Genomic DNA, 13,768 nt, shown 5'->3' on the forward strand with positions numbered 1-13,768 from the left:
TGGACTTGGCAGCTAGCAATGACCTGTAGAGGTTTGATTCAACAGAAGGTAATTTAGGATACAATGAATTCTTCCAGCAGAATTTATAGGATACTTCAAGTAATTAGTCTGAATGTAGAAGAATGAGCGATCTGCCCCCAAAAGATTGACAGACAGACAATGTTTAAAAAAGCATTCTAAACAAATGCAGTGTGCACCATTTCAAGGTAAAAGCTGAAGATTTTAGTAGCAAGAACATTCAGTCCAGTTCAGATGATAATGTTTGTATTCCCCATATTAAAAGCATGTTGCCTAGAGAATTCTGGAGTTGTAACTTAACAATCTCTGCAAAATATCAAAGAGTAATTATAAAAAAAACCCACATTGCCAAAACAATCATATCAGCTTTTGACAGATCTCTAACAATCATAACATATCACCTGTCCAAAACTCTGTGCCGGACTGTGGCGCAGCTGGTTAGTAACAATAAATCACTACTGACCGAGAGGTCATGAGTTCGAAGCCAGCCCGGGTCGGATTGAGCGCTCGACCATTTAAAAAGTCCAGCTCGTTGTTGACTTAAGCAATCCAAAAGATAGTTGCATCTATCAAGTAGGAAATGTAGGTACCCCTTATGCAGGGAGGCTAATTTAACTAATTTATGACACCATAAAAATCATCCAGCAGTGTGCGGAATGATGAAGTAATCCATCAAGGACTCGGTGTCACAGACTGGCAAACTGGAATGTGTCTTGAAGAGGAAAACCAAAATAATAAAAGATCTGGAAACCACGCCATTTGATGAGTAGCTTGGGGAGCTGGATTTGTTTTGCCCAGAGAACAGAAGGTTAAAAGATGAAATGATAGCAGTATTTAAGAATTTGAAAGGATGTCATATTTAAGATGGAGCCAGAATTTGAACATTAGACTATGACTTTGAAGACCAGGACTGGAATCTGGGATCACCTGTGGAAACCCACTGAGCACCTTTGGGCAAGTCATGCTCTCTCAGTCTCAGAGGAAGGCAAAGTTTGCAACAACCCTGAAATTTATTTGCCATAGGGCCACCGTGAGTCACAAATTAAGGTATACAACAACAATGTTGTGCAAAAAGGGATCATGTGTCCAATCACAAAGCTAATATATTCCAGAGCTGTATGGAGGGGAGAGTGGAAATGAATAGGTTCAGTTTCAATGGATAGTGAAACCACTTACTCCAAACTTTAAGACGGGCATCTTTAAACATTGTCCTCCCTGTTCCATCATGCTCACTGGTATATTTGGAGGAAATTTAAGAAGCATAGACTGGATCCCTATGGTGGCTTTCTGATGCAGGTGAAGATTTTTGACAGGCTTTCTTGATTTGTGGAACTAACAGTTCATTGGGAAAGGGCTTTTAAATAGATATATTTTTAATTCACTTTTGATAGTGTAATTATATTTTGAACTTCTGTATCCTTTTATCGATGGGAGCTTTTATTTTTATTTCTTAATTTTTGTAAATTGCAATAAGTCAAAGTGTTTGAAAGCAGGAGAAGATAAGTTCAAACTTTGGATAACTATTTTATTCATTAATTCAAAAAAGTAACATTTAATAACATACAAATTCTAAAAGTTAATACTGTTTCCTCATACAATCAAATAAAAAATCTGCATGTCCAACATTATCATCGTCTTCTCTTCCTCTTCCTCTGTCATGAATTTCATCATCAGCATCAAGATAACTAGAGATTGAAAAAGGGATTAATGCAGTTTGACACCACATGGCTCAATGCTATGGAATCATTGGAGTTATAGTTTTACAAGGTCTTTAGCCATCTTTGCCAAGGATTGCCGGTGCATTGCCAAACTACAAGTCTCAGGATCTCATAGCATTGACCTGTGGAAGTTAAAGTAGTGTCAGACTACATTAATTCTACAGTGTAGAGCAGGATAGCTCAATTAACAGTTCTGAGTAATGTCAAAGCTTCACCGCTCCCTTTTCATTCCCACTGCATCTAACTGCATGATCGTTGTAGAGACAGAACATGTCTGTTGAGCAGACTATTGAACAGAGGCAGAGCTAAAGAGATTAAGAAAGGCAGGATCCAGACTGCCAGACTTTTGTGCCTGGCCCTCAAAGTCTCCCAAAGCTGTGGACTCCTGCCAGAGAGTTACATTGACGGTAGGAACCAGATGTCTGAATTTGCCCCTTCACCTGCTAAAAATGCGCAGATTGTTTGTTACAAAGATTTATCTGGTGTCAGCAGGTGAAGCTACCTATTCAAACAGAATATTTGCAAGCAGTTGGGGGATGCCAAAGGAATGTTGCTGCAATAAATGATATTTCCTGGGCAGAGGGTCTCATGCAGCTCTAAAATATGTTCTCAGTTGCACTTGCTGTCACTTAAACAATACTGATCCACAGCAGTTGGTATGGAGCAGCTAGTAAGATGATTCATGGTTATATTGCTACAAGTTAAAGACTTTCCTATTATCTATGAATTAAAGTCCAATCAATCTTCAGAGTCACTTTATGCAAATGGTTCTGTTTGCAGCTTAGAAGTTGTCATCTTTCTTCACTGGTTTTCATTCCAATTTCCTTAGATGTCTCCTTTCTGTCACAGGTTTTAATATTAACTCTAAATGCTGACACAGTAAGATACTTGGGCTTAACAATGACCAGAATTAATAGGAAAATGGAACCGGGCTGTGCTAATATTACTAGTATTTTATAGTTTTTTTCTGTAGCTGCTATGGGCACTTCTGGATTCAGTCCTGGTATGTCCATCTTCAGTGTTTTTCCCCTGATCAAGGGCAAACTCCCTCTGCATAAATCTTGCTGAGAGAACCCAATGATAGGTTCACTTTAGCAGCTGTCCAAATTGGCCAAGAATGGAACCAGAATACTCCTTGGTTGTATGTTGGTGTTCCTTATGGAAAGAGCAACACTATGTAGCCACAATTGTAAGACTATTGCCATGATCATAAATGCCCTTTCCACACCTCACCCTAACAGCTAGCTGCTGTATTGAGGAAATGAAGGCTGTTCATCTGTTAATCAGGATACAGAACAATAATGTTTCCAGCTCTTTCCCTCCAACAACCTCATCACAATTTTTCATCACAGCCTTATTTATTGGTGGAAGGAAATTAGAAACATTGTCTTTGCTTAATATAGCTGCTGTTAAAGTGGGTTTTTAGGATTAAACCAGAAGATCTTATTTAGTTAGATATTCATAACTGTGTGCCAATGTAATATATCATTGAATGCTTTTAATTCATACACTGAAATATATATGATTTTTGTCCACGTCTATCCCACCCCACCCCATCATTAAAGCATATTGATATGTATTTTCCAATTAGGCACATTTTAACCACTTGCATTTTGTAAGATCTATGATGCTCTTGTATGTATTTCTTTTTAATGACACTTTCATCCTCTCAAGTCATCAAGACACATTTCAGTTACAGCACTGAAAAACCAGCTATACCTCCATCCCTTTGCATTTTATATTACTCTTTTAGAATTCACTTAATAGAGTATAAAACAAGAGGATCAAATTAACTCAAGCCATGAAGGAGAAAATGTTTAAAATGTCTTTTAAATGTTATCTCACCAGCCATTTTATTTTATTTGTATGACAGTTTTGAAGCACGGCTCATTAAGCTCACTGGACAATATTGGTTCTCTTTCTTGTTCTTTTAAAGTATTTATTAGCTATGGCTTTGACCCGGCATTGGAAGCTATGGTGCATAGCTTTATGGTGATGGAAGTATGTTGCTGATGTGATAACAAACAGTACTAATGAATTGTGATGCAGGGCACCATGCAAGTTCATGAAATAGGGGCTCCCATTGTGCAACCTATCCCAAAGGCACAATGTTTCCTATAGCACATTGAGATCATGGTACAACAGCCATGCTGCTTGTACCAATTCTGCAATGGTTCCAGAACCTTAGCTACTCTGTTCCTTCCCTCTAGAGAATAGAAATATTTTATAACATTGGCAATCCACTTTTAGATAGGAAGATGGAAAGTCTAACAGATGCCAGACTATTGTATATACTTCGGTAGGCATTGACTTCATGTATAAGTTGAATATAGATTTCAGGGCCACAATGATGGATTTTAATATAATCCATGGATAAGTTGGAGATGGGAAAGTGCTAGTCTCATCTCAGAGGACCACCCACAACTGGCCAATGTTGCCATTTCTTCATCCAGGCATTTGAAAAGATCAGAAATTGTTCCAATCTGGAGAGAATAAAGAGTGTCAGAACTTATTTTAGATTTCTGAAGATGGACTAAATACTTGCCTTGTGATAATCTACTCAGAAAAGGGGATAGTTTTTTTAATGTAAGTGCCAATGTACAATACTTACACTGATCCATGGATAAATCTACCCTAGGCTTATACATGAGTATATAAAGTATATCTTGCTTTTTCCCAGTGAAGTCAAAATTTTCCAATCCAGTGATGCTTTCATACAAATGCATTCTCTTATCCCAGAAAAAGTGAAGTGGTCATCCTTAGGCATTTGACTCCTCCCAGCAGTCTTGCACTGCTTAGAATTGATCCCATTTCTAATATTCTTTTACAAGATTATTATATGCTGAATGTCAACACGAGATATCAAATGTCAACTCCAAAGTAGCAAGTGCAGGCTGTCAAATGTCATGTATGGGCTATGTTAAATATTGGATGCCAAATGTCAAATATCAAATATTGAAATTGCAAATGTTTGGCAAACAAGCCACACTAGACTCTACAATGACAATGTTGAGAGGAAGCTAAGGCAGATGGGGTGGGGGGCATATTTCTTTCATCATTGTATAGGAATTGCATGAAAAGTTTATGGGGAATGGGAATTGGTTAGACACAGACTTCAGGAGTTCATTTACACGATTAGATCCCTTTATGATGAGCTGAGCCAACAAGAGAAATGAAAAAAGCTGAATTAATGTGTCTTGGACCTCACAATATGAGAAAAATGCAATTCAATGGGATTATGGTTATGTAATTACTCACAGAATTGCACCGCATGTGAATTTTCCCCCTGGAGCTTTTGCTTCTATGGCAAAAGTGGAAACTATGTACCTTTCAGATGTTGTCAGATTGTACTTCCAGCATTTTTCATTATCGGCCATTCTAGCTAGGGCTGCTGAGACTTGCAATCCAATGACATTGGGAGGACAGTACAATCTTCATGTTTGTTCTAACAAATATTTATTTCTCTAGGTCGATCAATCAATACAATCCAGTCTGTCTTTCTTTCATATACACAATGACATTTTCAGATATATTTTGACATGACAAACAGATAAATAATTCAGTTTGTATTAAAATGTGGCTAGAATTCTCTATTACAGTCTATGTTTCATAATTGTACACATATGTGTAGTAGAGATACTAAGGACTTTGTGAGTCTATTGTAAAGATGTGTAATTACACAGTGACAAGAATAATCTCAAGGCTCTACTGATACATATTCACACTCTCTAGCCAGTGTTCTATTGTACATCAGGCCATGTTGTGCATTGATCTCATTGTGCATTGGTCCTGATACACTTTAATAGTTAACAGATTCTAGATGAAGAAGATGTACCTTAAAGTTATTACAGGCAGGACTATGATTAATTTCCTTCTTCATTCCTCCAAATCTGCCATTTAATATACCTGCAGCATGGCTATTTACTGGAAGATAGAAAGTGAGGAGAAGGAGTGGAGGAGGAGCATTCAGGTCTGTCCTGTAGCTGTAGACAACCAATATGTTCTGTGTCCAACCTAAAAAACACAATGGAGTGCCGTTCCACTATCTATCCCCTACCAACAAATAGCCACATAGGACAGGTTGAATGATCTAAAAGGTAAGTGTGGGAGATTGAGGCCTCTTCCACACAGCTGAACAAAATCCCACATTATCTCCTTTGAACTGGAATATATGGCAGTGTGGATTCAGATAACCCAATTCAAAGCAGATATTGTGGGATTTTCTGCCTTGATATTCTGGGTTATATGGCTGTGTGGAAGGGCCCTGAGGGAGTAGGTGTACAATTCTAGGCTGAATCCACAGGAGTAAAATGCACAAAGCAAGTGAAGTAGTATTATTACTCTATTCTGAGTTGGTCAGACCTCACCTGGAATATTGTATCCAGTTCTGTATAAAACCATTCCGAAAGGATATTGGCAAACTAGATTATATTCAAGTAGAACAACTGAGGCCTTTTCGATATAACTGAATAAAATCCCACATTATCTGCTTTGAACTGGAATATCTAGCAGTGTGGACTCAGATAACCCAGTTCAAAGCAGATATTGTGGGATTTTCTACTTTGATATTCTGGAATATATGGCTGTGTGGGAAGGCCCTGAGATAATCAATGGACTGGAAACCAAGCCATATGAGGAATGATTTGGGGAGCTGGATATGTATGGAGAAGAGAAGGCTGATGGGTGACATGGTAGCTCTCTTTAAATATTTTAAAGGATGCCATGTAGACTACGGAGCTAGTTTTTTTTCTGTTCCAGAGCTTAGATCACAAATCAATGGATGCAAATTGCAAGAAAAGAGAATACACCTGAATGTTAAAAAGACTTTTTTTAAATGTAAGAGCTGTTGACAGCAGAAGAGATTTCCTCAGGGGTTTATTTACTTCTTCATTTTGAAAGTCTTTAAATGGAGGTTGGATGGGCATCTTTTGGGAGTGTTTTAGTTGTGTATTCCTGCATTGCAGGGGTTGGACTAGAACGTTCTTGTGGTCACATCCAACTTTAAGGCTGTAAATTCCATTGACTATTATTACACTTCAATTGCTTTGAGTAAAGACTTAAAATCCAAACAGCAACCTGATGAGCTTAAAAAGGGAAGGGGGAGCATTAGGATCATGCAACCAGCCAAAGAGAGTTGGCAGGGTCACAAAGAAATACAATTGTCATGGGAAATGTACACATTTGACCTGCGTGTTGAATTCTTTGTTTGCTAAATGGATGGTAGGCATGCATGGTTCAGCAGCAGGTCCACAGTAGGAAAATAACCTGAGACAAGGAAGAAAGGAATGAAAATTCCAATTAAATGGCTCCAGCCTGTCACAGCTGCCCTCCTTTCGGAGGCTTCACAACTTTGCAGGAGAGAGCGAAACAGTAGGGTTTTTCCTTTTGCGGTTGTAGAGATCCTGTAGCTCTCTTGACATTCACACATTCCCAGGCCTCACTGTCTTTTAGAAATGACACTTTCAACAATTATAAAGCCTCGAGCTCGAGTAGATCTTTTTTTCTATAAATATCAATGCAATTTTCTCTTAGGCACGTGGAACGAGGCGGCATTTGATTTTCCTTTGCTGCCCCCAGCTCCTGAGTTCCATTTAATTGTTAGCAGAAAGAGAACTGCACTACCTTTTCCTTGGGGTTTATGGCTCTCAGACTTAAAGTGTTATTCTCTCTCCCACACCCTGCCCCCAGCACCCTCAATTCACACAAACATTTAATTTTCAATAGTGACACATTAGCTCCAATGGCTGGCGAGAACAAATGAATAACATTGTATGTTCGTTTGCTATACAACAGCAGCATTTTCTCAAAGATTGTTTTTAATTGAAACCATTCATCATTTTGAATGTAGAATGTATTCATTAGAAAGCAATGTCTTTGAAAGGGATGGGAGGCTTAGGAGATCGGCAGTAATAGGAAATGAAGGGCCGACTCACTTCGTTACTTCCTCCAACATGGAGATTTATACACATGACGGGAATGTATGTAGAACATAATGCATTAACTGTTCCTCAAGTATATCTATTTTGCTCAGGGTACATGCATCAGCAATGCAGTTTTGAAGCAAAGCAGGCAGTTTAAAAAGTACTTGAGGCAATGTCACTACCAAAGAACAATTTGTAAGGAGGATACACTGGTGTATTTGAATTAACCCAGTATTATATTAATTCTAGAGCCAGAATCTAATTGGTGTCTTATACTTCTGAAGGTTCAGCCATTGAAATGATTGGTACCATTTTGTTTGGTGTGGAATATTTGAATTCACCTTCCTGTCAAAGAAGAGTGTTGTAAGATAAGCTGTTTAGGTTCTACTAAATGATGCAACAGGCAGTCTACAGAACAGAGAGTATTCCATGCCTTTAGTTGATTATTTCCAATGTGCTTTCATAGAAAATGATGTCATAGCTCACCCTGTAGAATCAAATGTAGGAATCAGACCAAGGGTCCATCTCCCAATAACAGGGTGGCTAGTAGCATATATAGCTAATAAGGATCTTCGGCAAGATGGGCCTTGTGATGCCTCATGGGCCTTGTAGTCCTGTTCCTAGTGCCATCGAGGCAGATGAAGATGAAAACATGGGGTTTTCGCCGGTTCAACAAGAGCCGGAGTCTTTTCACCTGCCGGATGTTGATGTTTGTACCCAAGAATTCAGTAAAACAGACCTTGGACAGTCCTCGCCTCCGTTCTCTAGGAGAGAATCCTATTGTGCTGACAGAGGAGTCAGGGAACAGAATCGCAGGAGTTTACGGATTGCAGCCAAACAACAGGCTGATTAGACCTGCTTCCCTTGGGAAATTCTAAGGAGTCTTGCATCTGGACAAAGTTGGGTTTCGCTTCCCGTTCTCTAGGGAAAGAGGTTGTTGGCGGGAAAACGAGACCCAATATAGGTGCCTGACGCGGGAGAATCTTTGCGGAGTCAACAGAGCTGTTTCAGGAGTGAGATCGTGTGTGGACTTCGTAACCCCAGTTCCTTGCTTCCCGGATCAAGAATTCAAGTACTGCCTTGCCTTGCTGTTATCCACGGACCTTGTTCCAAGATTCACTGTTTGCCTTGTTTCTAGTCACGGACCTTGTTAAAGAACCAAGACTATTTCCAGCCTTGTTGTCAAGCTTCCTTGGACTTCTAAGACTCTGGCATTTCCCCACACTATTGCTTGGCAATAGTGTGTGTTTCGGTATTGGATTTAAACTTTGAACTCTAATATCATTTATTGGACAATACATTTTTGGACTATATTTGACCTCATTTGAAAGGTCTGCTTCTGAACTATATTCTTCACTTGTTTTTATTACTTTTATATATTTCCTTAATAAAGATATTAGATAGAGATTGGCCTCCGTGTATGGTTCTTGGTGCCCTGCTCCTGGGGTCTGACAGGCCTCACCTCAGCTGAAACTAAAAGATACCAGAGACTTCCATCATTCATGATACATCAACAAGAAAAACAACAGCACCATAATAAAAAGAGCCAATACCTCTTGCAGAAGATTATAAGAGAAACACTGAGCAATTGACTGCCTTGTTTCCCAAGCTCAAGTAGCTAACAATCTTCCCAGCCACTCTTAGGAGTTTTTGTTTTGTGGAGCGACAGGTTCATTTTACAGTAGAGTTCTGGTTATCTGAGATAAAGGGGTGGGCCCAATCTTGGATAACCGAACTGCCCGGATAACAGGGAGGCCCGGTTTAGAGAAGCCCCGGTGCATGCTTGCTGCCTAGCAACATGCACTGGGTTCTCCCCAAACGCCCGCCGGGTGCTGGGCAAAGGGAAGAGGCACTCCATTTAGGGAGGCCCTGGGGCCCAGCCTGATGAAGGAGCGAGCGAGCGAGCGAGGGAGGGCCTTTGCCGCCCTCCTTCACTCACCTGCCCTCCATCTCTCGCTCACTCACCCGGCTGGTTTCCATCAGCACCGGGACCCGGCGGGGTGAGTGAGTGAGTAAGAGAGCAAGGTTGGGGGGAGGACATAATGCCAATACTCGGATTAGCAGGGCTCTACTCTACTTGTCTTTCAATATGCCTGAGTTCTTGCATTTATTTGTGTTCCTGACCTTTGAACTGGGTTAAGAGATATATCTTGATTGTCTTTCTTATTTGGTGTTGCTTATCATGACTGCTGATTTCTTGTGTCTGATTTTGGAATGGCTGAGACTGTACAATTGCATGGACCTCTTCACTGTTAGCAAAATGCCTAGATTACCCAAACTGAACAAGTCTGAAACCTCTGCAACTGCTTCTCTCTTACTATAACTGCCTTTCTTGGCATTTGCTGTCTCAAGCCATGGCCCAAATAATGGAATAGGCCCCTAAACAGCTAATTCTACTCAAACTATCCCAAAGTTGATTCCACACCTATCTGTTGCTCACTAAATGGGGTTCCTAAACTGAGCTGCACATTCCCACCTAGTGATAAACCTGGAAGATGTCTTCTCAAAGTTTATACAGTGCAGGAGTAAAAACACAGGGAATCCAATTGCACATCTAAAAGCTAAGAGAATAAGCAGGCTCCTAACAAGAAAGTTTATTCCATCCCTTTGACTTCAGCCTTTGGCCACTTCTCAGCCTTCAACTGGCAAGTGAAAGCAAAACTACCTACCAGGATCTAATAAATACAAACAAACTGTTTCTGTCTCTTTGGATAATTATTGGTTATTCTGATAAAGACTCTAAAACCTATTTGCCCAATATCAGAAGCCATGCTCACAACAGTTTCAGGAACACAAGATTGTTCAAGTTCGAGTTTGTTGAACATTTAGTTCAAATTGGCTGACGAGGAATTTAGTACCATTGTACATGCTGACTTCTGCATTTGGATTCTTGTTGTGTTATACATTCAGTTATGCTTTTGGTTGTGGAACATAAAGGTTGTGTATCAAAATCAAAGCATAGCTCTGCATATGAAGAATTAAGTTAGACAATCCTTGTATATGTTGCAGCCCAGCAGCCTGTTTGATCCCTTTTTTGCCCAAACACCACACAGATCAACAACAATAAGTTTATTAAGAATAGAGTAATACAAAAACCAGTTTCAAAATAGTGTTCCGAAATAAGCAGACTAAACACTCACTAAGTACTAGCAAAACTGAGTATGCAAAAGCAGTTTCAAAGTTACATCAGTGAGCTAGATTTACAGGGGCTCAACAAACAGCAATGACGAACTCTGAATATGAATTCCAAAAATCACTGAAAGCAAAAGCAAGCAACTGTAACCCAAGGGTTGTTGCACTTAAACTAGAATTATATCCAAAAGCTTGAAAACATGAACATAACCATAATTCAAAGGCTTGTTACTTGAACTTGACTATAATCCCAAAGGCTTGAAATTTGAAACAAGATTGTAATCTGAACAGGAGGCATGGAACTTAAATAGGAAAACAATATACAGGCCCAAGAACAGAACTCCTAACTCGGAGCTCCCAAAACAGGCAACTTGACACATGAAAATCCAACGTTGATCTCCCCACTGAACAGTGATTTCAATTCCTTAAGACTATTCCCCCTTGCCCATGGCATCACTCTTTCTTATATCTGGGTTCCCTTTGTTTATCTTTCATCCTCTGGGAACACCAAATTTGGCTCTGTTTCACACTATCCCTTCTGAGCTGTAAACGTTGGGTTATCTGTAACCCTCCTGTCTCCTCCACATTCTTTTCAGAGTCAATCCATGCCCAATTCTTTTGAGAATCATTGCCTGTTTCCTCGGCAACAGATCTAACCAAAACATTCCCATCATCTCAAAAAACACTTTTGCTTTCCCCCCACAGAAACACTGGACTCACCCAGAAAATCCCCATCCAAATCCTCAGAGGCTTCACAGGCCTCAACAGTATTAGATTTTGGCCTAGAATCTGGTAGATATTCCATTGCACAATGTAATTTTTTCATGATACTAGAACCTGGGGTCACACACTGGAGATAAATAGTGAGATTCAGAAGAGATAAAAGGAAGTACATCTACACATGACACATACATAAACGGTAGAATTCCATGACAGAAAATAAAAAATATGGCTGTCCAGCTGAAACTGCATTCATGCAGATTAGGGCCATCACTGGTTGCTAGCCAGAATGGTTATATATTACCTGTACTTTGGGAATATATCCTTGTGTATGAGTTGCTGGTGATTCCAAGATGGAAAAAGTACTTACACTCATGCCCTAGTTGGGCATAACTATCTATCATCTATAGCAATTCAAAGCTCATTAACCAAATATTACATTTAAAAAAAGCATTCCTATTTCACATCCTACTATCCAAGACAGTTAAAGGCTGAGGACTGTTTGAATAAGAAGACTTTTGCTGATTAAATGAGAATACAGAAGGATCAACCAATTTTGTGAGATGTTTAGCCTTCTCTTTTGGAGAGCACTGGTGCCACGAGAGTTTACAAATCCCAGATTTTTTTTTTAGCATTGAGCCATGGCAGTGTAAGTGGTGTCAAATTGTTATAATTCTGCAGAGTGGTTAAACTGAATTTTCTTCAAAACCCACCTTAGGTGAAAGCTTGATAGTTAACCTAATACATTAGCACAAATACTTCACAGATCAGAAGGAAAAGATAAGACAGAGTGAGATGAATGAGCTGGTCTGAAAGAGGAAAACACAAGTACCAATTGAAATAATGACAAATTCTGAAGACAATCCAGTGCTGAAAGGTCTAGCTACCATTCACCCAAGTGATGAATGTAAAGTATGACTTCAAGGTTACTAAATAAGTGCACAGTGTGAAATGTCTATATGCAATTCATCATGTCAATGAACACCAAAGAGGCACTTACATCCTTGCCTGTCACACTATATATTAGGCACAAGACACTGATGAAGCATTTGGATGCATGCAAAACAAAACATATCGTGTTGAGGATCCCACATTGAAAATAATGCTATCTTATAAATGTATACTTAAGCATTAACCAGATATTTTAAATAATATTTTAACATATTTCATTTGCTTGTTTGCTTTACTAGCTTTCCATGTTCCAAAAAACTTTCAGAACACTTTAAAAAAACCAAAGCAGAAACTAGATTTAATTAATTATGACTTATATTAAACCACAATGTAACTTTCCAAGTTGAGCCTAAAAATCACTTGTAAGACTTCAAAAAGACATCTAAGTTAAAGCAACAAGGAAATCAGCCACCGTGGGACAACCATTGAAACAGCTTCTGCAGAAATTATTGCAGAGAAATGCTTTTCATTTTGAAATTGCAGTTCCATCACAGCCAAGAAAATATAGCTGCCATGCTCTCCATGAAGATCAATGGGAAAGAAAAACTCTATTTTAATTCATTTTTTTAACCAAAAATCAACTGTGCTTTTAACAAGATCATCTTAGTAGAGACTGCTAAGTCTCAAAAGTGCTACAAGATCTCCTTACATAGACTATGTCTTTCAATTCTATCATCTTGAAATGTGGCAAATTCTGCCCAATGGAGTACAAATCCTTTAGCTTCTTAAGGCACTTGTCCAGAAACAGACAGGCAATGGGATATCATTCCAAAAGGCATACTATGGAATACATACTACACAGACTACAGCAACAAACTGCATAGCACTGTGTCCAGGAAGCTACTAAATCAATGGGTTAAACCCTTGTGCCGGCAGGACTGCTGACCAAAAGGTCAGCAGTTCGAATCCAGGGAGTGGGGTGAGCCAGGGAGTGGGGTCTGTCAGCTCTAGCTTCCCATGTGGGGACATGAGAGAAGCCCCTCACAGGATGGTAAAACATTTGGGCGTCCCCTGGGCAACGTCCTTTCAAGTGGCCAATTTTCTCACACCAGAAGCGATTTGCAGTTTCTCAAGTAGCTCCCGACATGAAAAAAGCATTCTATACAATGAAAAGCAAAAGGTTAAGAGAGAAAGCTCCAATTTAAAAGCATAGGGAAGAATCATATTAGTTATATGTACATCCAAAGAATAATCACAGAGCGAAACCTACACACTACTAAAATGGATTCAAACATTTCTTATTTCAAACCATGACCTTAATGCCAATCAATATGATTTATGGAATATGTGGGGTGAAAGGGTTTGGAT

This window comes from Anolis carolinensis, chromosome 5 (assembly GCF_035594765.1).
Source record: "Anolis carolinensis isolate JA03-04 chromosome 5, rAnoCar3.1.pri, whole genome shotgun sequence".
Lineage (NCBI taxonomy): Eukaryota > Metazoa > Chordata > Lepidosauria > Squamata > Dactyloidae > Anolis > Anolis carolinensis.